This window comes from Sinohyriopsis cumingii, unplaced genomic scaffold (genome assembly GCF_028554795.1).
Source record: "Sinohyriopsis cumingii isolate HCF-2022 unplaced genomic scaffold, ASM2855479v2 utg000131l, whole genome shotgun sequence".
Classification (NCBI taxonomy): Eukaryota; Metazoa; Mollusca; class Bivalvia; order Unionida; family Unionidae; genus Sinohyriopsis; species Sinohyriopsis cumingii.
The window spans coordinates 2,518,172-2,540,552 of NW_028315872.1; positions in this window are offsets into that span (position 1 = coordinate 2,518,172).

The window sequence follows — 22,381 nt, forward strand, 5'->3', positions numbered from 1 at the left end:
CACTTGTATAAGTGAATTCATAAATTGATGTTTCTAGTGTGTTTATGTTTCATTTAAAAAGCTTTATGATGTGAAACGTAAACTTTTCTCGCAAACAGTGTAATGCATAAAATTCGCGTTGGAGAATTGATGGATGGTCTAATAAGTACGATGGATGATCTGAAACGCAATGAATAGCTCAGATGTTGATAATACTTTCAGATGGAGAAATACCTTCTTTAGTCAATGATGCGTTAAGATAGAGAATTGCCAACTTGTATCAATGATGCTTTCAGATAGGGGGTTAACATTTTCACTTAATGATGCGTTCAGATATGGCATTATCATCTTCAGTGAATTATGTATTCAAATACAGAATCACCATATTCAGCCTTCAGTGGATAAAAGTGTCAACGTCAAACAGAAAATTACCATATCTAATCAATAATGCGTCCATATAGAGAGTTAACATAGTTATTAAATGATGCGTTTTAGACATAAAATTACTATTTTGAATTCAATGATGTAGTCAGACAGAAAGTTACCATCTTCAGTCAATGATTTGTTCATATGAATTACCATTTTCAATGAAATATGCATTCATACAGAGATTACCATATGCTAACAGTGATTTTACCAGAGAGAAAATTAGCATCTGCAATCAATGACGCATCCAGGCAGAACTGGTGTTGTCAGTCACCACCGCGGATTTACAGCGAATTGCTATCTACAGATATAGCATTACCATGTACAGTTGATGATGGGTTCCGATAGGGAGTTAACAGTACCAGTCAATGACGCTTTGAACTATTGCATTATCATCTTCAGTGAAACATGTATTCGGAGAATAACCATATTTAATCGCTGAATCCTTCGGAGATCAAATATTACCATCGTTAATCAACGATCCGTTTAGACAGCAAAGTACTATCTTAAATCAACGGTGGGGTCAGGCAGACAATTACCACCCTTAATATATGATTCATTCATACGAATTACCATCTTCATTCAATGATGCTATTAGAAAGAGAATTAGCATCTTCAATCAATATGCGGACAAAGGTAGAAATGCCATCTTTAAACATTTGTGCGTTCAGATAGAGCATTACCATGCTTAATTGATGATGCATTCAGATACAAAGTACCATTTTCAATCAATCCTGCGTTCGGGGAGAGAAGTACCATCTTCAATCATTATGGCATGAGGATATATAATTACCGTCTTCAATCTATGATGTGTTCAGATAGAACAACCATCTTCCGTTAATGATGTTTTCAAATAGATAATTACCATCTTCAATCAATGAAGTGTTCAGACAGAACTACCATCTTCATTCAATGATGTTGTCAAATAGATAAGTACCATCTGAAAGTAATGATGTGTTTAAACCAAGAATTGCAATCCTTGCTCTATCATGCCCTCAGTTAGAGCATTGCCATGATTAATCAATGATACTTTCAGAAATATAATTATTATCTTAAATAGATTATGTGTTCGTATAAAGAATTACCATCGTCAATAAGCGATCATCGAGACAAACTTTTACGTTATTTAATAAATGCCGCGAAAATTATAATTGATAATCATACCCCAGTTAAGGTAATAATTGATATGCTAGAATTCCATGAATGGCTTTGTTCAGCAGAGGTTGTAGTAGTAATAATAGTTGCTTCTGTGCTAGCAGCAGCGTTAGTAGTGATAGTAGCATTGGTAGTAGTTGCTGTGGTAATGTGTTGGTGGTAATATTGTGTTGCTGTCGTTAGATAATGACAGAAAGAAAAAAATATTTGACCCGTAACACTTGTTTCGGTTAATCATTATAACATCACCGTGCAGTAGATATTGCATTCCAACTGATAGAGCCCCACGCTCATAATCCAGTGGTTTAGGTTTCGAGGCCCTCGTCTGCTGCGTTAGTGTATACTTGAGACAGGGGCTTCGCTTCAAGGTTCGCTGACTGATATAGTAAATAATCGGCAAAAAGTTGACATTAAAATCCAATCTGCAAACATTATCATTATGTCGCAATTATTATTAGTGGTATTATTCATTGTTGTTGTAATAGTGACAGTAGCAGCAGCAACAATATGTGCCATTATTCATCATTATTACTTTTATTATTATAAGTAGTAGTAGTTGTAACTCAAACACGTTTTTGTCATCTTCTTGCTCTTATCTTTCTACACCCCAACATCGTAGCCATTATTTCTGTTACGATACAAGATTAATAATGTCCTCATATCTTATTGCTTCTCAAATACGAGACATGGGTTTTGGCGATCTCATATGTAATGCATCACTTTGATATCTACATAATGTGAATTGGTAAACAAAGCTGAACCGAGTGCAACGTTCAATAAAATCTGATTGCAATTAGGTTAGCGTTAAAAACATATCTAACAATGGATTAACTAAACGGAAATAGAAGGCATAATAGTTTGCCTTATTGCAAAATCTCAGGATTACATGTTCTTTGATAAATTAATCATACATTAGCTCTAAATGAAGTTATTATTTGGAATTTGTCTCTTTTAAAATAATGAAATCAATAACAGAAAAGAATAATAAATTTAACCAAGATTGGATATTGTAATTAATAAACACTTAAATGTCCAAGCTTTCAGTAAACATGTAGGTATTTAATTACATGTAATCAGGTAAGCAGGAAAAACTAGGAAATTACTCGAATACATGTTTATTTCTAAATATACATTTGCAGGTGATATTGTATATACATTGTTTTTATTTGTCGTAGAAGTGTATGTCAGTTATAGAACTGTTTGTTTTTATTCTTAGGGTTGACATCTCTTCCAGGCATTGCTTAATGTAGATACTCCGATGTAGCACCAAGGAGAGTTCGAAGAACGTTTTAGGCATGGGCTATGCGGTACACAACAAAAGTCCCAGTTTCCATTTAAATCGACATAGCACCAATAATATCTATCTTCATCTTTGAGTTCGTTCTTGTGTACGCCACAAGGAAATGGTTCGAGACATGGTCTTCCTTGGATATCCTTTTTGAGCTCATTTCCGCAATATTGCTTCTCAGGTCCAGATTCACACATCAAGTTGTTATCATAATATAGGCAAGCTTCAGTGCAGCAATAATCCCATCTGTTGCTGTAATCAGTATAACACCAGCTGTAATCGACATTTTGATGTTTTTCGCACGTGTTGTCTGACCGATACTTTGTACAACCCGCAGTAAACTGTCGAGATGCCATTAGTGGTAAATGAAGACTATGTTCCGTTGTGTTGATGTGATCTGTTTGTACGCATTGTATTGCAACAAGAAGCACTAACACAACTGCCATCTTCATCATACTTCAGTTCTGAAATATAAATAATATCAATTATTCTCATTTTATATCAAATTGTATTTATTTAAATATTTTTGTATTTTATATTTTAATCGGTATGTATGTATGTATGTATGTATGTATGTATGTATGTATGTATGTATGTATGTAATACGGGGATGCATCAATACTTAACTACCACTAGGCAAATTAAGACTATATATGTGTGTTCGCTTGTGTTTGTGAGCGTGCGTAATCTTTATTAAGCTAATTGACTTCAGGGTTGTCACAGAAGTGTGTATGAGTTATATAAATATGTATATGTTGTCAAAAATGTACTCGGGTTTCGTTGCCGCGTACAGCGTCACCAAAGGGGGGTTTAATTTTTCGGCTCTAGTTATTTCGAAATCCTGAGCGAAACTCAAATCATGCTGCACGTGTGAATTGCCTGCAGCGGAAAACCAAAATACCTAGCTGCGCACATCTGTCGCAGGTAGTATACATATGGACCAAATTCTCTATAACCAAACTACATTACGACGAGTCTTGTCAGGAAGCTTACGCCTTTACGGGAGTTGCATTGAACTACAGAAGGTATAGCATCGCAATCAACATCCGGTCACCCAAAAGAACGAGGTCAGAGACTGAGTTTTTCCGTACAATCAAAAAGGATAGGTAAAACATCTCTATCTGCTATCACGCAAGCAACACTAGGTCGTACACAACAGTACACCAATTTTATTAGCCATAACCGTGGTTTTAAATTAACCATTTTCTTAAAGAGCTATTAACGCACAAGAAAATGGACACTAATATAAACAAACGTGTAAGCGGCGAGGCATTCCTCAAGCAATTTTTTAAGACAGAGAAAGAATAAATTGAACAAGGACGCCTTTTTGAGGCATACCGTGACCCTTGGGCACAAGCAATCGATTTCTCCGAGGTAAACATCACTGAAAGACCTACCACAATCGAGGTCATAATAGCAGCCCTAGCTGCTAGAGGGATTAACTCTGAAAACACGGATACACTGTCTAACATTGGGAGATGAATTTTCATTCTATATCCCAAGAAGAAAGAGCTTATATTGCCCCAAGGCAATATAATCCTGTGTGAGAGGGTGGGCAAAGTAACCCCCCCCACCACCACCAATCACAAAATTAATACAAAGAAGGTTTGCCGACATTTACGTGTCAAGATTTCCAAAAGAAAACCCTCTGGAAGTATTCCATGAAGGATTTTAAAAAAGAACTGGAATACTTATATACAATACAAAATACCATACATAATAGGCAATCCCAGGGCTCTGCACCGGGAAAATTATTGTAAGAGTAAACTATCAAGATGTTGCACGCATACCAGAATTTTTCAAAATCTATGGACTACCGGTCCAAACCTGGGTCTACAATTACCACATGGTAAGCCCTTGTGGCAACTGTGGGAAAAAGGGTCATGATAAATGGCGATCCACTTATAAAAAGACCAAACAACAGAACCAGGATGAGTTAGAAATTGACCTAGAAAATGAATCTGATGACAACTCAGTAACACAACTTATGTATAGGTGGCAAGTGCAAACCCATCAACAACCAAACAGAACACAACAAAAGCAACACAACAACAAGAACAAGAATCCGATACAGAAAAAGACGAAATGTTGGTTGAGGCTGAAAATGACGAACCACCAACTACCACACCACAAAATCAAACACCTGAAAACAGTGACATGGAGACTAACACAACACCAACTACACCAGCAACACGATCAACTTCAAGACGCAGAAAAAACAAGCGAAGAGCAAATTCACTTAAATAAGAAGAACACAAAAAGAAACACACAAAAGAAGCAGAAAAATGGACACCTCAGACAACACCTACACCAACAGAAGCAACAGAGACACAAATGACACAAGGAACAAAGAAAATAATAACATTGTTAAAGGAAATGACACAACCAATAGCACTTATCCTCCCAATCTATGAACAACAAACAGCATCCGAAACAATACCACAAGCATCAACACAAACAACGACTATACCACCAAACAATCACAACTACACAGCACCAAACTATAAGAATCCAGCAACAAGCCCCAAGAAACAAAAAGTGCTCGAGGGACCCAAAAAAGACCAACTGAAACAAAACAAACAAAACACAGAAGAAAAAAAAAAACACCAGCTCCACCATCAACCACAGAAGAACGTAATATAAGAAATGGCCATTTAATCATACTCCTATAAACCAAAACGATATAAACAATAGAAAACAAACAAATTCTCTCATATCGTGGATAAAAAAGGAATAAAAATACTATCATGCAATGTAAACGGTCTGAATCCAAACAAAACAAACAAATTAATAAACTTAGCAAGGAACTATGACGTTTTATGTCTACAAGAAATTACAATATAAAAAAAACAACAATTGATTACATTAATGATAATTTAGATGCATTATTTATAGTACAAAAAAGACTATACCAACCCTAGTTCAGGAGTTGGAGTTATTAGCAAAAACTCGCAATTACTATCTGACTGGAAAAATATTCAAACTCCCGAAATTTTCAGAGGAAGACTAATTCATATTGATACAAACAAAATGCATATAATAAACGCGTACATCCCTGCCAGAAGAAGTCAAAAACATCCTTCCTTTTATAGTTATCAGATTATATACACACATTCAACGTTGAAGACACGATACTCACAGGTGACTTCAAGACAATATCAGATGATATAGATAAACTAAGAGGAATCGAACAATGGAAAATGCTTGCATCACAAATACTTAAGGGTTTAATTGTCAACAACAATCCGATTGATACATTTAGATGTCTTTACCCAACTCAAAGAGAATACACTCGGCTACAAGAATTGACCAAATTTACACAAACTCCAAACTTAAAGACAACGTCATTAACAATCAGATCCTACAAGAAAGAATCGGAAGTAACAATTTAACAACACTATAAATTGAATTCCCCAAAAAACCAAATGGGGTAAAACACATTGGAAAATGAATAATTTAATGCTAGAGCTAGTCAATTACCGAGAAAAAATGAACGATTTTCTATACTCCTTATCAGATTATAATACTTTCTATTTATAGGATGATATAAAACTAGAAATTACAAAAATTATTCAAAAATATGCCTAAAATCAAAGCTGAAAATGAAAAATTAATTGAAAAGGAATGTAAAAAGTTAATCGAAAACCAAAACTCCGAGCCAACTTTAAAAGACAAAGCTCAAAAAACATTAAATAAAATATGACTCAAAAGAAAAAGGCCAGACAATAAGAGCTGGTTTACACCAGAACATTTTCAATAGTGGAAGAAAGATTTATAAAAGAGAATAAATTAGAAAAGGTACAGAAAAAATGATCACAAAATTAAAAACAAATGAAGGAGAAACAGAAGATAAAAAGAAAATTTTAGACCACTTAAAAAACTTTTACACCGACCTATATAAATCTCAAAAAATAAACAACAACATAATAGATAAATACACTAAAGAAATACATTTCCACAAAATAAATGAAACTGAAAGAAAAATATGCGAAAAAGAAATTACGGAGAAAGAAATAGAAGAAGCTATTAAAAATCTAGGTAAGGATAAATCACCTGGCCTGGATGGAATAACGGCTGAATTCTACCAAAAATTCTCTAAAGAAATAACTCTCCTTTTAAAAAACTTTATAACAACTGCTTCAATGAAGAACAAATGACAAATAGTATGAAAATAGGACTAATAACATTATTATATAAAAACAAAGGAGATCAAACGGATCTAAAAAAAAGGAGACCCATCTCCTTATTAAATTTAGACTACAAAACTTTAAGCACTGTACTAGCAATAAACTAAAATTAACCTTAGAAAATATAGTAAATAAAAATCAAAGGAGAGAAAGGAAGAAACATCCAAAATAACATGCTATCAATAAAAACCATTATAGAATACATGGAAACAAATAACATAAATGGCGCCTTAATCCAGTTTGACCAGAAAAGGTTTTTGATAGAATTAAACTTTATTTTATTTTAAATATTGTTAACAAATTTGGGTTTGGCCCAGTATTTTCTAAATGGATAGAAATATTAGATAAGGACATCAAATCAAAAGTACAAGTGAACGGAGCTAAAACCGAACAACTTCCAATTGAAAGATCGGTGCGGCAAGGCTGCCGATCTCAATGCTACTGTATGTGTTAAGCATAGAAACACTAAACCTAGCTATCCAACGTAATAATAAAATAACAAGAAAAAAAAATCCCCAAGATTAAAACCGAGTGTAAAACATGTCAACACGCCTATGACTGATCTAATTTCATCACCACGCAGAAGTCCTATCAACACCTAATTAATCAATACAAAGCCTTAGGCACTGCCTCAGGCTCCAAAATTAACCAAGACAAAACAGAAATACTCTTAATCGGAAAATAGGCAGCAAACAATCCAGGTCTACCACTTTTGAAAAAAATTAAAAACACATGTAAAAGTATTAGGTGTTTACCTAGGTTTAAACAACAAAATGCTTAACTTCAAACAAATAATGAAACAAATTATTAAAACATATACAAATCTGGAATGAGAGATATTGAAAACTAATGGAAAAAGCACAGTTTGCGAAAACCTATATATTCAATTCAATATGCATTAATCTAATACTATAGATTTTGAATTATGCCACATAAATAAATGGTATCCTTAATACTAAAAAACTTCATGTAGAACCAAAGTATAACTACAGCTTCAAATTTCACCTTACAAAAAGACAAAGAACAGGGAGGTTTGAATCTCCTTAATTTAATAAGTAAACAAAAAAGCAACCATATAGAGAGAATAAACAGTTTAACGACCCAACCAGAATACTATGGGCAAGGCCTATACATTTACTGACTTGGTTTCTTGATTCCACACAGAAAGGATATTTACAATAACAACAAATTAATCAAAATAATCAAACCACCAGCAAATGAAACACTAAAAACATACAGAAACAACAATGAACTATGGAACTCCACCAATAAAACAAAAATATATGAAATAATTCGAGATTTGAGACTGCCAAAAACAAAGTAGAATTACAACATCCCCTTTTTAGCTGGGATCAAATTTGAAGCAAATGGTCAAAAATCAAGGATTTAAATAAAAAATCAATTCTGTACACCTACCTCCACGACGCGTGGTGGACAGGAGAAAAAGCCTTTGAGAAAGAAAAAACATAAGGAAAATACCTAAATTTCCTTTATGTATAAAAAAAATGTATGATTATAAAAAACACATAGTCCTTTCCTGTGAAAAATTAGAAATAGAAAGAAAAGTAACCAACGAAATCTCCAAAAAGATAGGACTCTTTAAAGAAGAAAACTTACTATATACGGATATGATTGTAGAAAAAAAACCCAATCTTTATAATACAACAATAAACTTTATCTTAGATGCAGTTGATCTAAGGAGACAAAATATATGGATAAATGATAACTAAAAAACCTGTTTGAAATAGCCATCTATAACATGAGCTAGCTAAACAGCTCCAAACAAACACATGTTTTCAATCACGTCAGCGTGATTGAAGATTTCAATCCCTTTTGTGAATAACATCTTACATGCCAGCTAAAAAGCAAACACCTTGGAAGAGCTATAAAACTAGCTATCCTGAATGGGAATGTCTTACATTTATAGCAAAATATACACTTTGACTGCCCTGTCGCCAAAAAACCCACGGTTATGAACTAATACAGATATGGAAAAATAAAAAAAATACAGGAAGGACCGGGCACTCAAAAGAGGAAAACCCAGACCCCCCTTGTATCAAATATAACAAATAATATGATAAAACACTACAATACAAAAACACATTCTAATAAAATGTACAAGCACCAAGGTACTTGTACAACAAAAATCTAACAAGCAATTAAGGTAACATATATTTCTTAGACAATCTGGAATTCATTCTCAATTTTGGCACATTATCACATACAAAAAAGTATTCACGTTAGCCCCAGACCGTCCATCGAACTGTATGATTATATTATTATATATACTATTTATTTATATTATTTGGTACACATAATCCCAACCCAAGCAACTAAACTATGTCCAAAATTAAGCAATTGCATTATTCTCGTGATGATATTACAACATAACTAATAATCTAATCTAAAACAATATTGCGCCCAAACTAACACACATATTTTCAATCACGTCCGCGTGATTGAACATTTCAATCCCTTTTCAAAAATGAAGCGGCAAGATGCTTCAAAAGGAAAATCTAAATACAAAAGGGGATGTTTTCCATCACGTCCGCGTGATGGAGACTTTCATTCCCTTTTTGTACATATAACCAACACATAAAAACAAATGAAACAAATACTAAATACACAAGCAAATGCAAATATAAAATAAATACTCGTTCCTAATGGAAAATCCAGATTAGACCAAGTGATATGGCACAAAATATACCAAACGTTTTGATACACACAATAAACAAGTAACTTATACTAAGGTACAAAATAGACACAAGCAACACCCACTCACAGACAGTAAAACAATGCAATATAGGCAGTGTATTATTTTTATCATTTGGAACTAAAGGCAAAGCCTCTTTTCAAAAATTTTAGCCTTAAATAAGGAACATAAACTGAGATGAATTTGATCTAGATAATGCAGTCCATACACAAAGATGGGGACAATATGCAACATCAACACCACGACACACTGGACTTTACTGACTCTGGCAGAGTCACTAATATAGCAAAATAAGGGGAAGAAAACTACCTCAATTCTTTATTACTGTTCGGTTTATGACAGAATTGTTTCATACTTTAGATATTTTAGAATTTATTCTAAATTCTACAGAGAGTCAATACCTAGGTTATACAACGCCATATTAAAAAAACAATAGTCTGGTTCGAGTTAGCTATTTGTTGTAACTGAACAGGTAAATTGAAATTAAATTATACGCTGCACCCATTGAACGATTAATGTAAAAGGTAACGAATTCATGTGCGTGCATGCCCAACATATATCCATGCAGAATTACTTATCCGTGTCATATGTACTACACTGTTTAGTTATAATTTAGCTGACTTATACATGGTGCTGCGATGACTTATACATGGTGCTGCGATGACTTATACACGGTGCTGCGATGACTTGTACATGGAGCTGCCATGCCTTATACATCGGTTGATGTGGAGTCACAGAACTCTATGGGGTTTCGTGTGACGTATACGCTGTGTTATGGTAACCTTGGATTGGAAGAGTGTACTGGTTTTATCGATGCGAGGGACCAGGGCTTCGCGACCATCGGGTCTGTGATTGATGTGACGGCTCTGAGGGATCCTTCAACAGACTGAGAGGAGCGGACCGTGCGTGGGCGCTTCTCTGGCCATTGACTAGAGCGAGTGGAACGGAGTTACATCTTAGACGTCAAATGGGCGCCACGATAGTTATGTGTTACACGTTATTTTCACTATTGCTATCTGAGCATATTTTCATTCATTACTATTACAATATCGTTATATGAACGATCGACAGGTTCATAATTTCATTCATTCCTATTGCAATATCGTTATGTGAACTATCGATAGGTTCATAATTTGATTCATTCCTATTGTAATTTCGTTATGTGAACGATCGATAGGTTCATAATTTCATTCATTCCTTTTTCAATATCGTTTTGTGAACGATACTTTCATTATTACACGCTTTTCAAGATCGTTATATTGAACGATACAATCAAATTTACCTGCTTATCAGTGTCGTTATACTGAACGATACCTTCAAATTTACATGCATTTCAATATCGTTAGTTGAACGATACATTCAAATTTACATGCAGCTCAATATCGTTGTATGAATGATACATTCAAGACTTTGTTTATATTGGGGTGTAGATCATATACTTTTATTTTGTTGATCGGTGATAGGACTTAATTCACGTTGTTTTGAAATTCCATTTCTTAAATCCATATTTTGTTTTTTTTCGTTAAGTTAATTGTTGTTGATAGTTCCATGTTATGAACTTTATTATTTTCCTTATCTTTTTGTTTATAATGGTGTCAGATTTGTTAATATTTCTATTGCATATTAAATAAACATCTTGTAAACGCAGTTGCTTTTGGTGTCTTTCCTAATCCAGTCCGAACCCGGCTTCATCCTGTGACAAGGGTGATAGAAGAGTTCAACTGTTGGATAACTAATTCATGCAAAATTTGTTGGGAAATTCCAGACACATTTTGGATTGCTCAGATTTTAAAAATCAAACATGTAAAAAGAGCTTTAGCAAAGATTTGATCTGGTTTTAATTGCCGACAGCTTCAAATACCGAGGGAGTGTCATATCGAAGGATAGTTCAGTTGACAAGATCACCACAAGAATCAGTAATCGGCTCGAAAGACTTTGCAACAGAATAAGCGAACATCAAAATGTTACCCAATCCATCAACTTGAAGGTGTGCAACACTGTGGTCGTCCTCTACCTGCTCAACGACCGCAATACATAGGGTGTATATCGGACACGCATCATGCAGCTGAGGAAATTCCAAATGCTACCTCGCTATATCTGTTTAATTGATAAGGTTACCAACCTCGAAATCAGTTATATTATTAATGAAAAACACTTCACTGGCCGAGAAAGACCGTTGGCGAAGTGGCATATTGCTGCAGAAACAATGGCTGATCAAGCAATCTCAACGAGGAAACCTTGAAAGTCAGTCTTAAGGTTGTCAGGCCTGAAAACATTGGACCTAGAATGAACAATACACGACCGAACCAGCTGGTATGCCCTTTCCGACGAAGCGTCAAATGACCTCAAAACCTAACGCCAATACCATGTTGATGCTACGCGGAGCTTCACCACAGAGAAGCGTCTTTCATGTAACTGTAACAGACTTACAATGTCCACTGGCATCGATTATGCAAGCCTACACATAAGTCGTCTTTAGATTCGAAGAACTACCGTTTAAAAAAAAATGCCCTTCCAACAAACAATAAGTGCACAAAGGAAGATATATGGACTTCTGATCAGTCGTATCAGGAATTTAATTCCTAAAGGTTGTAACACATTGAAATTTTAAAAGAACTAGTATGAGACTGAGATGATGTTTTACCACGAATGTCAGATGTAATTTTGTTAGTCACGGAATGATCGTCAGCATTACGAGCAGTAGCTTCTAAAGTTTCAACGTTTTCTTATCAGGATTGGTCATGACATTGCTAAGGATGGACGTTTGGATCTCTTCAACTAAAATCAGCTTTCAGAATGAACAAAATCTTTATCAGCCTTCTTTGCTGTGTGTCACCTATCAAATTGATATGTATTCCTTTCAAATTCTGCATGTGTCTATCGAGTTTATTTTCTGCATTTCCTAAACCTTTTCTGATGTGCCTCGTAACCCTTTAAGATAATTTCCTTAACCACCTAATTATCAGCATTTTATTTTATCGTCAGTGAAATATGCTCTTCACAAAAAATTTCCAATAAGAATAATACATCATATTAACGTTCAGTAATCTCTTGGACTTTTGAAATGTTTAGCAAATTTCCCGATATGAGGAAAATATTCATCTACTTATGTTTTTAATGGGGTACTAACCTACTATTTTTGATAACATCAGAACTTATTCTCGTGCTTTTCACTTGCCTGCTCCAATACAGGACCGAATCCGCATGCAAGCCATTACCTACAAAGCTTCAAATGACCTCCACAGGGTCGCCAAATGTTAGCGTCATTCATGTAACTACAACAGATTCACAATGTCCACTCTTTCATAGATTATGCAAGCCCGCAGAACGCGTCCTCTTTACAGTCTAAGGACTAGTCAGAAAAATCAGAATGAACTTGTCCATTCATCAATAATATGTGCAATTAGGATGAAGTAAGGACCAGACTTTTCAGAAATGTAATTCTTACGCGTTGAGTCAGATTGAGATTTGAAATTACTAATTTGAGTCCTAGATGATGTAACCTTGTGAGTCAAGGAATTATCGTTAGCATTACGATCAGCATCTTCCAAAGTTTCCACCTTTTCTCATTAAGAGCTGTATTGAAATTGCTTTTGGATATACTTCTGGATCTATTTAACTAATATGGGCTGTCGGAAATTATCAAATTACTGATCAGCCTTCTCTCTTGTGCAGCACCTATGAGATAGATGTTATTTTTCCTTTCGGATTCAGCATGTGTATATGCAGGGTCGATGTGACTCATAAATCGTCTTTATCATTAGCAACTTGTTTTGTCGACAGTGAAATGTAGATTACACGATCATTGCCAGTAAGTACAATATATGATGATAACATCCAATACTCATTTTGTATGAAGCTGAACATTTCCTTATTCTATTTTCATCTGATTTTAACTGAAATTCTTTTCATATCCTATCGTATCATACATAAAGCACTTAATCCACATTTTCCTTTTATACCATATCATTTTCCAAACTTTTCTTTGTCTGTTGCTTTTCACCTTGAAACAGTCTTATTGCTAGCAGAATCAAGCAACTCGTTTGTGTAATCACTTTAACTCTTCCTGTGCTCGATTTAAATAAATTCTACTTTAGATGACATTTTCACTGTATCCTAGTTTCAATAAATCTGTCTCAAATCTGAAAAATCAAAATAGCATAGACAAAAAATAATTCCAAAGCAATTTGAATTTACATTTCAAAAGCAGTTTTACTTTCCCTTAAATAGTTTGAAGAAATTACTATATTAGATGAGGTATGTAATTAGTTATGTCTTGACGTTTTAAACTAGGTAAAAAAAATGAATGAACGTGGCAAGTTTAGTAAAATTTAACATATTGTTTATGTCACAACAATAAAATGCGACAATTGCTAAAGAACTAAGTTTTCTCATTTAAATCCCACATAGTCCTAAACACTGTCACAAGTCTAAATTACAGAAATACAATATTGAAACTTATGATGTTCCATTAGTCTTGAATGAGCTAATTTGCCAAGTGTGCCACATGTCTTGATATATCACAGTTATATAGTCCAAAATGTTATGTAATCAGATCCCATTTATCACAAATTATAATTTAATAATTTCAAGTTTCAATGAGCGCTTTGTAATTCCAAGGAATAACATGAATGAGTACATTCTCACAAATGTTAATTGAACACACATAAACATGATTCCACTACAGAATATAAGATGGGGAAAAGACAATTATGACGCAGACAACCTTAATACAAAAAGTAAAGCACAAGAGTAGGACAAGGATGAGGTCAGAGAGTTCATATCTAAGACATTTTAAGTTGTCAAGAAGATCGTGGATTTTGCTTAGATTGTAATAAAGAGCATGGCGCAGGTCAGAAAACCAATGTCCTTAACTCACAGACGAGGAAATATGTTAAACCATATTCTACAATGATAATCAAAAATCAGTTATGTCCGTTATAACCCAAATAAACAATCTATATATAAGTAACACTATGAATAGGCAAATAAAAGAAGAATATACTTGTTGAGTTCCTGATGTCACAGAGAACAGCAAAGGAAATAAATAATAATGTTATAAGTCGGATACCAAAAGCTGAAAACGATTCCTTCTGGTGGCTTATGACAAGATTAAAATGTAAGAAGCACAGAAGAGGCTGTCCTGATTAGTTCTTTCACAAAATGGAGCTGAAACACTTAACCGTATAACCTCCAAACATTTAAGGTGAAATGAACGAAGATACCGAAAGCTGGCATGACATTTTAGAGGATATTACCAGCAGATTGGAGGAACAGTTCTTGGAAATGTGATATGCGTCTAACACAGTTAGGAAGCAGACTATTTTGAAGACTATGAAGAAGAATACAATCCAACTTTTGATGCACATATAAGAAAATTGAAGGAACTATTTAGATCAGATGGTTTACAGAGAATTATTTTTCTGAACTCAGAGGATACAATTGAATCTTAAGAAGGTGGAAGAATATATAAAACAGGCAATCAAGAATCTGGCCACCGAACAGGTTTGAATAAAAATGCTGAGCTAGTAAACGAAGATATACTTCACGGCTAAAATATTTGTTAAGATATTTGATCATACATCTTTTGAGCAGGCATTCGAATAGAACATATGAGGAATATAATGAAAATCGTAAAGGACCTCAGTAAGTACAAAGGATACATTATGATGTTCGAAGCGATGACAATATTCAAAACTTAACAGAAAGGGTTGAGTTTTTGGCTGGTGATATTTGTTCTCTAAGACATCTACCTCCCTCACTTTGAGGCCTATATAATGGCTACACAAGAAATTGAATTGGACGGGTATCGTTGTACCAGCAATAGATACAAAAACAATCAGGATTATACCAATATTTGGCTTGTAGCAGCAGGTAGAACACGTTTGAATATAAAGTCTTGAAACGTATAACGAAACACATCCTTGTAACTAACTTGACTTCTTTCATAGAGGTAAAGAGGCCTAAATATATCAGGGAAATTCAGAAAAAACATCATCCGGAACCATGACCGATGCCCACGAGTATGGCAGCCATCAGAGGGACACATTACATCAAGGGGCAAGTAAGGATATGTAATTCCAAAGACATTGTTATGCCAAAAAAGCAATTTATTTATTGATACTGTCACTGATGTGCCATTGGTGATTGTCAGAACCTCGATAATTGCGATCCAACAAACCATTAAATCCCAAATAAGAAATAGGGTTTGAGCAACAGGGCAATCTATGGGCATTATCGCTGTTGTACCATTCAATACCTCTGTTGACAATGCTCAGACATTTATGCAAACGCGTGTAGCGTGTAGTGAAACATATATGTGCATGACACCAGAATTGCAATGGATATTTAGAAAAAACTTTGTTTTTGAAGTCCCAGATAAGTCAATCCATTGTAGCAATTGTTATGTTATTTACTATCAAGTAGCGGAAAACGTAACTTAACAATTTCGGCATGTAAACTTTGTCAGAAATGCTACTCCAGGAAAAAATTAATTGTTTTTCATGAGGGAAGTTTATGAAGATTTTATAGACCGACATTTTGAAGTTCTAGCTAGAGTTCTAACGATGGTCAATGAATCTGTGACTCTAATGCTGTTGATTCCATGTTCGAAACAAGTGGAACTTTAAGTGCATGGCAATCGGCTTATATGAGATAACAGCTGAAAGAAGTCGAAACGAAACAGTGTGACCACAATATGATGAAAACGACAACCAAGACTCTGATACAGACTGGAACAAATACTCTGTAGAATAACAAGAAAAATGCAGAATCGTAATTTCCGGTACAGTGATAATTTTGAAAACTGTCATGATGATATACGAAGTACAGACGAGGAATAATCTGTCTTACTAGTAAAGAAATAAGATAGAAAATATAGTGTCTTTAATGAATATCACCGTTCCAATTCCGTGTGCAAGAAATACTGGAAGCTTTCAGCATCTGTATCTATATTGATTGTGTAGATTGCTTTTCTGGATGACATCATGTACCAATTAGAGTGCAATATGAAAAGAAAACAGTATTTATTTGTTTGGAATTCCTGTATTAATGCAGTTTGAAATGTACAGTGTTCTGGTACCTTCCAGTGACATAGGGCTTTACTAATGGCAGGAATTCATTGGAAATTTGTGGTCGTGTACATCGAAGATGTAATAATAATGTTTTCTAGATATGATGTCCATATGCTTCATTTACAGGACTACCAAAGCCAAATCTCCAATTTAAACTGGTCCAATGTATTGTTTACAAACAAGAGGTTCAGATTCCAGTATTGCATAACGATTGCTTCAGCTTTTGAATTATGATAAAACATTAGGATGGAATGATGATTGTCAACCGGCCTTTAACATTCTAAATATTAATCTGAATACAATATTAGGTTATTTCGTCTTCTCCAGACAATTCACCCTGTTTTGTAAGAGTTCTGGATTTGTCTTGTGAGCTGTGTCGTTATATATATATATATATATATATATATATATATATATATATATATATATATATATATATATATATATATATATATATATATATATGTGTGTGTGTGTGTGTGTGTGTGTGAGAGAGAGAGAGAGAGAGAGAGACGTGGAAACGTACCCGAGTATATGAAACTTGCACGTATGTGTGAAAGGATAGGTGACAAAATAAATTTATCCTCTTAAACATAGATTACATTCGATTTGTCTTATTCAAGAGAATGTCATGTTGAACAAGCTGCATGCTACTGCATAAAAACATGATGCATCAAACAATATCTAATTAAGTACAACCATATGAATATTTGTATGGAGCATTTAGTCAAGTATATCAGTATTTGTGTTGTGCATTTAACCAAGTACAATCATTTCAATATTTGTATTGACATATCAGAACTGGTATCGTTAGAATTTCTGTGGCAAAGGTGGTCTGTAAGTATTGTCTGTGGCTAGTAATGATACAATTAATCAAAGTGTACGCGTTACCTATTGTAAGCAAAGGAACATTACATAACGACCAGTATTTTCCTGATGATTTTGGAATATATGTACTCAATTCTATACAAGAATTAGGGTGATACCGGACTTCTCAAAATCCTAAGATCAATAGAACAGCTATCATATTAGGAGTCAGTTCTTATCTTTCTTTCTAACGCATTAACTGGTATATTTGTCAATTAATATATGTATTTGTATTTTGTGCATTGAACCAGTGCTTCATGATGCGCACTTATCTATTTAGGTAAAGTGGGTATCTGCCCAACTTTCCATATACAAACATTGTTGGTAAAATAGTTAACATATATAAACCACTTGCAATCTTGTCCGCGTATCTGTTCCTGATTTTTCTTTCAAGATCCCCAAATTTCACAGCAATATGACAAAACTCAAAATACAAAGGAATCAAATACATCACACATTATATTCACTCTACCTCACAGATTATTATTATTATTCAGAAGCATGCTTATTGCTATGGATCATTGAAACAACGCTTGTTAATAAGCAACTAAACTTATCAATAATCTTCAGCAATACATATCCTTGTTATAATGAAACGTCCTTCTTCTAACGCTTCCATTAAAAATCATAACCTCTCTTTCGTCAATATTTCTAAATATGTTCTATAATATAGTGTATGCATTTAACTTGTCTTACGATGAACGTAAACCATCGGCTGTCTGAAAACAATCACTGGATCAGCTCCAAGCATAAAAGATACTCAGTCAGTTCTGTTACACTGACACCCGCCTCTTTATTGTATTGTAAATGAAATACCAGAACATTTATATTTATAGAAAGAATACGTCAAGAGTAATTTTCTACTCGAAAAAGTCCAAGCGAACAACCGAAATTATTTGACTGAGTGTTTGAGTTATTTACAAATGACTGTGCTGAAGAGTAATTAGGCCCTCTTATTGTAAGTACTCCGCCATTGTAATACTTCATATAATATACTTGTCCTTTCCACAAACTCAAATGTTTTTATAAAATCAAGAAAGGCTGAGGAAATCGTTTTATTTTTATCAGGAAGCTTTTTAAATAAGAAACATCATTTGAATAATAATATCTACTATGGTAATATGTTTCTTAATCCAAATTATATATGGGAAGTAATATTATATTTAATTATGCAAGCATACACTATTTCATCTAATGAAACATTTTCATGTGCTACTAAAGAAATTTATCCCACTATAATTATTTACATCAAATGGATCGTCTTTTTTAAAATTGGCACAGTAAGTCTTGCTCCAGTTTGAAGAACAAACACCTCTCCTCAACTTCATCCTAAAAAGGTTAAATTATACCAGTTGATAATACTGAAAATGAATCAACACTGCATTTTTTCAATATCATGAAATGATTTCAATATCGTGAAATGTTTTCAATATCGTGAAATGATTTCAATATCGTGAAATGATTTCAATATCGTGAAATGTTTTCAATATCGTGAAATGATTTCAATATCGTGAAATGATTTGGTACTTCATTACTTTAATTAACCTTTATCGCTAAGCATCGTTCTTCAATCGTAATTCAACCATCGACCTCTTCAAATATTGGTTCGCTTAAAGGCACCGTTATACATTCGTCTTGTACGTTTATACTCTTCTCTAATTGACAAGTATTATTAGAATGTTGCGAGTTTCTTGGTATGTTCATGAAAGTCACAACAAGCATTCAAATGATTATTACAATGTTTTGGTTTTATAAAATTACTCAAAAGTTCACGTGGATGTCCTTATCGTAAGTCATACAAATGTTGCAATTTTGGGCAGAACGTTCTTTATCTCTTTTTCGTAATTATGTGATCCCGTCGTTTTGAAGGATATGTAATTAATCAAAGAAACTGTACTGACCTTTCTTGTTTTTCCTTTTATTGTTGCTACATTCGCCTTTAAACCAATGAGCATTTTCTTTGATACAAACGTTACATTTTTCAAACTAAAATGCACTTTCTTCAAGTTATCGATTTCCATTTTTGTCAAAAAGAGAGTTATCGATTTAGCGTATACATCGACTGAGTTATGATTTATGAATCCACTCAAATGTTTGTCCCATTCCTCAATGACTCATTGTATATCATCCAGAAACGTAGTTTTCAAATCCACTTATTTTGCAGCATTGTTGATTAATTACAATTTGGTATATGTCACCTGTAGTCAGTGTGTTTAATGATTATTGATAATGATACCATTTGTGTCAATACCTAATAGTGCATTCAGTTCCTTTTCAGACCATATGCATCTGATGGAATGGAACAATTGCAGGAAGACTGTATCAAGGATTTTCCGCCTGCAAATGTTTTAGATGAATACTTTTAAACATTGAACGTTTTATATTTGATTTATAAGTGCACTAAATAAGCTAAATATACTACTAATACTACTACTACTACTAATAATAATAATAATGATAAGAAGAAGAAGAAGAATTCATGATGACATCATGTGTTCTTTGAAAATAATATGTGAGCCTATAGTGCGATACTTTAAGTTTAGAGTATACCATACTTTAGGTTTAGAGTATGCCATACTTTAAGTTTAGAGTATGATTTACTTTAAGTTTAGAGTATGATATACTTTAAGTTTAGAGTATGCCATACTTTAAGTTTAGAGTATGATATACTTTAAGTTTAGAGTATGCCATACTTTAAGTTTAGAGTATGATATACTTTAAGTTTAGAGTATGATATACTTTAAGTTTAGAGTATGCCATACTTTAAGTTTAGAGTATGATATACTTTAAGTTTAGAGTATGATATACTTTAAGTTTAGAGCATGCCATACTTTAAGTTTAGAGTATACCATACTTTAAGTTTAGAGTATGACATTTTAAGTGTCAGGCTTCATTATTCGATTCAACAATCAGAACAATACTGGCTGCGTTCCTTGACTTTAATATTATAATAGGAATGAGTTCGAATTTAATACTAAAATAGAAACACACTGACGGTAATCTCTATCTTTGGTATTCTGATATAAATACTTCAGCTGCGTTCGATGACTTTAATACTCAGATACAAACACATTGAGTATGATCTTCGACTTTAATACGCGGAAAGAAAGACACTGGTCGCACTGTGTGACATCAAGACTCCCAAAGAACGTCACCGACTGAGATCTTCGACTTTTGTACTCGGACAGAAACGCACAGATTGCGGTCTTTGACTTTGATATTAATAATAGGATAGAATCACATTGGGTCCCCTAGAAATAATTATCACACATACAGCTTATGTAGACCTTGTAGCTTTTAAAAATCCACCTAAAATGTATTCTTTGCACGTCTATAAATACCTGTTTAATAAAGTCAATTCAAGAAATGAAAATATATACCTATATTACAATAAACATACTGATGTGATATTTGCACTTCGTCGCCATTATTGCTTTGAATCAGTTTAGTGATTATTTGTCTCATATTGGGTAGTATATGGTGGAAACATTTCTCTCAAACCATTTGATTAATCAGTTTATGAGTAGACACTATAATTACAGTATTGATTTTACTTTATGATACCAAATTTATTTATGCAAGATAGGCCCCTTTTGATCCATATCTCGGGATAATATAATGTAAAAGGTTTTAGTAATTTGAGGTTGACATCATTCTTTATATCAGGTATTTGGGTCAGGTATTACCGTGCATGATATAAAGTATCAATCTTCAGGTTTTAAAAGTAAACTGACCGTTCATTAAAATGTTTATCAAAAAACACCACGTAAGTATGAAATCAGAGTTTTATGGCGCATATTCATACGCCGATTAGAGGACAGGAAGTTGTATATTGTTGCATTTAAGAACTCCTCAACTGAGAACGACGGTTGTCTAAATCTCCTTCTAAAGACAGGATAATCGACGTAAGACCGCTTGAATTAGGAATAGTTTGACTCTCTCGGTAGTTTCATCCTCTCGGAACCTATTTCCCTTTATATATAGCAAAACATTACTCAAGGTTTAGTTATATATATATATATATGTATATATATATATATATATATATATATATATATATATATATATATATATATATATATCCGGTATATTTGGAACGACTGTTGTTCTTTTGAAATGTGATTTGCTTTGAGATAGCTAGCTACCTAGCTAGCTAGATAGATAGATACATAGATAGAACCTTACCTGCCTTATTAACTTGATGTTCTGCTGACGGCGCAATTTCCAATATGATGACAACTTCAATGGACTTTGGATAGAATCTTGTAAACAATTTCTTTTCAAGTTGCTATCTGCTGTGCCTGTCAATGAATGTGCCTCATATTTGCATCACCAGCAATATATCTTGAAAGAATGACCACATAATGAAGAGAACAAAAGAAGAGGGCATGTCAATTTATCCATCAGTCATTGGTTATGACAAATTCTAACCTACGAACCATGTGACTTCTCTGAATAGCTGTCAAATGACCAATACCTCTGGGTGTATGCATGAAAGGTACGAATATATATATATGTAATATATATATGTATGTCAATGTCTCCAATGCGAACTGCTTTTTCGTTTATTGTATTGTGTTCTATTCATTTATCGATTATTGTATTTCAGAAAAGAAACGATCTATCACAAATCGACTTTCCTTTAAACGAACAAATATATACAAAATTGGTATATGAATGATCAATCCTTCAT